Source organism: Bidens hawaiensis, unplaced genomic scaffold (genome assembly GCF_021521415.1).
Source record: "Bidens hawaiensis isolate Kalapana, Puna unplaced genomic scaffold, B.hawaiensis_p1.1 tig00013131_1, whole genome shotgun sequence".
Classification (NCBI taxonomy): Eukaryota; Viridiplantae; Streptophyta; class Magnoliopsida; order Asterales; family Asteraceae; genus Bidens; species Bidens hawaiensis.
This window is the reverse complement of record NW_027504995.1, coordinates 27,749-31,635: the sequence shown is the minus strand read 5'-3', so window position 1 is coordinate 31,635 and position 3,887 is coordinate 27,749.

The window sequence follows — 3,887 nt, the reverse complement described above, 5'->3', positions numbered from 1 at the left end:
TCATTTTGCCCCTTTTATTTTTTATATACATATTTTACAACATAAATAGGGTTTTAATTTGTTATCGATTCTCCTATTTTCTCTCTGATGAAGATACACCCACAATCCTTCATACTCTTAGTCTTCACTTCAATCTTTATCCTCAAATCGTTTGTTACTCTATCGAAAAACAACCTTGGCGTTGCTTCCAAAGGTCTAATTCTTACCTTTATTCTTCGTAATCATCGATTATTGTTTCACTATCATCATCGTCGTTGTTATTGTTATTATTATTATTATTATTATTATTATTATTATTATTACTATTATTATTATTATTATTATCAAGTTCACTTTATTATTAATTTGTGTTGAACATATGAGGAATACTACGCGGGATGAGTTTGAGTGAGGCATCAACCATATTTTTTTTCTTTATTTTGTGTTTGCTAGATGATTGATAGAGTTTCAGATTTAAAACTGACTGGATTCGATTTATTTTGTATGAATTACGGTTTAGGTTATAGATGAATAGCCTCTTATGTTGAGTTCAGCTTTTAATTGAAGATGTTTAGGACTTCGTTTAGGGTTTTCGTCTTCTAAAATCATGATTAAATGTAGCAAAACTGTTGTAGATACAGTTAATATAGGGGACACTTGAAGTTGATGAATAATGCTTATATCTGAATTTGTTTGGTTGACTATATCATTTTTTTGTTTAATCGAGGAATTAGGAAGTTTGATGTGAATATCATATTAACATCGTTCCCTCGAGTGACGATATTTTGGAGTTTCTTTAGAGAGTGGCCATTTGACTTTATTTATTGACAAATGGGCCAAAACATACTATCTACTGTTCACTATTTTTACAAGCTGCTATTGTTGATTTTTACAATTTTAATAAGCCAAAATATGCTGAATTTGCTAAAAGAACTGAAATCTGCTTGTAAACATACTTAAACGTGTTATTTAAGTGTTGAACTGCTGTAAACGTGCTGAAATATCATGTTTTAGTGCTGAATTTGATGAAACTGGTGTAAAACATGCTGAAACGGCTATTTAACGCGCAAAAATGTACAACTATTGATAAACAAGCTGTTTAACGTGTCGAATATGCTGAAACGTGCTGAAGACATGCTGTTTAACACGCTGAAACGTTATGAACAGCTGATAAATGTGACGCTCGGCTAAAAATTATCCTAAACCATGACTAATATAATTATTTTTATGCGAATCGAATATTATAACTAATAAAATATTGTTATTTTAGTCCAAAAACTCCAAAAATATTTGAGATATATTTAATTAAGTATGAAAAACTCCAATTTTTCGCGTAGAGAACACTGCGTAAAATGACCTCGGATGACGACTTAGAAACGGATAAAATCCTAAACGTATCTAAATGGCCTCGAAAAATAAAAAAATTATATTAGAATATTATAGATAGTATATAAAATTAATTTTAATAGGTTTGAATCGCAAAAGCTAGAAAATAAGCGAACAAAAGCCAGTGTAGGACACCGTATGAGCCCGAAATTAACTATTTCCAAAAATTAGGTTCTTAGGCTTGTATTATTTGGAATTCAATATCGTAGCAAACCTGAAAAAAGTTATTAGAAACGGGATTCGTTTGATTATCTAAAATTCGTTAGCTGTCAAAACGGAAACTTAAGATTATCGTTTAAATACCTACTTGCCAACCCAACCCTTTCCTCCCTTCCTCCTTGGCCAACCACATCACCCCACCACCTCACCCCACCTCCCATTTCCTCCAATCACTTCCTAACAAATAATCCTCCAATGATTACTACCTAAATCCTAGCCTAATGTGTTGTATCACCTAATTTCACTCCACATTTCAATCCTACACCACAACTCAGCACTCTACACTCACTCTTTCTCTCTTTATATCATGGCACACAGACACATTCGCACACACACACCATCACACCATAATCAAATTTAAATCACAAACATGCTATATCAAGAAAACATTATCATTAAAGATTAAGCATCATAGGATCGAAGATTCAAGCTAGGAAGCTAGGAAAACACCCACACATAAGATCGTTTTTTCATCATCTTACTAGTTCCCTCAAAAATCCTAGCCTAATGTGTTGTATCACCTAATTTCACTCCACCTTTCAATCCTACATCACAACTCAGCACTCTACACTCACTATTTCTCTCTTTATATCATGGCGCGCGCACACACACCATCACACCATAATCAAATTTAAATCACAAACACGCTAGATCAAAAAAACATTATCATTAAAGATTAAGCATCATAGGATCCAAGATTCAAGCTAGGAAGCTGAGAAAACACCCACACACAAGATCATTTTTTTCAACATCTTACTAGTTCCTTCAAAAATCCAAGGTAAAATATATGGCTGGTTTTTGGTTAATCAAGTTTGATTAAGTAATGTTTCACACAAATGGGTTAGAACCAACGTTAGAAACAAAAAGTAGTGAATGCATGTGTGTGAGTGATTGGGTCATGAGTGTGTATGTGTGTGTGTGTGTGAGTAGTGTTGAACACTCACATACATGCATACACTCATGGTAATAAGCTTGCTTGTATTGTTGAATATAATTAGAGGTTTCATTTGTTGTTAAATTGTGTAATTGGATAACTTGGGGAAGAACATGGATGAATTTGATAAGTGGGTTTGATGTTAGAATGGATTTTATGTAAATGATGATCAATGATATTGCTAATGTGGTCATAATCTATAAAACTCCTAGAATTAAAATAGACTTAGACAAGAGATTGTTCATAGATTGGAAATTTTGCAAATTTAGGGTTTTTCTTGAATACTTGGATGATTTGATGATTATTGATGTTTAATAGAATTTGAATATGATGTTGAAGATAGGTTATATGATAGATATTTCATAACTTGTTAGTTTAAAGACAATGTTTAAAGTTAGATTGTAGAAAATTGTTGATTTCTAATAAAGGAACATTTGTTGAATACATAGTTGGGTTTTGATTATGATATAAATGTTCAACATATATGAACTTGATTGTTCAACATGTATGAACTTGATTGATTGTTGATTTTTAACTTAGATCATGAAAGAATACATCATCTAAATAACTATTGTATTGTTGCAAAATTTCTTGATGATCGACTACTAACTAGAAATGAAAACGTTGTGACTTGAATAATAGAAAATTCTAAAATTAAAATAGTACAATAGGTTGAATGAAACCTTATCAAACTAGCTGAATGAGATGAATAAAAATCATACATAATTATATTTAAAATTTTAAATTGAATGAAAAATTGTGAATATAGCAAAGTTTCTAATTATGGAAACTTCATTATTTAATATGTACCGATATCAATTAGCTGACTTTTAGTATGCACCCAGGTAAATAGATTGAAGAAGCTGGCTTAAGGATGACACATTGTATGGACTGAACGACTGTCATCTAAAGAATGAAGACATGATGCTTTATTTATAATGTTTAAGTTAAGAGAGTTTGTGATGTTTAAAGACAAGTATCGTATGGTTTGTAAGAAATGGTTGACTTTTATTATTCAAGCCAGCTTCTTCAATCTATTTACCTGAGTGAGTTCTAGTTAATCAGCCAACATACATTTCATACACTTACTCACATATACGCATTCGAAGATACATATTATATACTTAACATGTTTACCTTTCATTCGTGCATACATACATTCATACATTCCTTCTTGCATACATACATTATTTTATACTTTCATACAACATGCATAGTTATTCATTATCATCTCAGATATTAGTAGGGTATAGTCTTTTGTATATAAGATATTAGTAGGGTCTGCTCCCTTCCGTCTCAGATATTTGTCGGATCTGGTCCTTCCTTTTTTATCTCAGATATTAGAACGGTCTGGTCACTTCTTTCCATA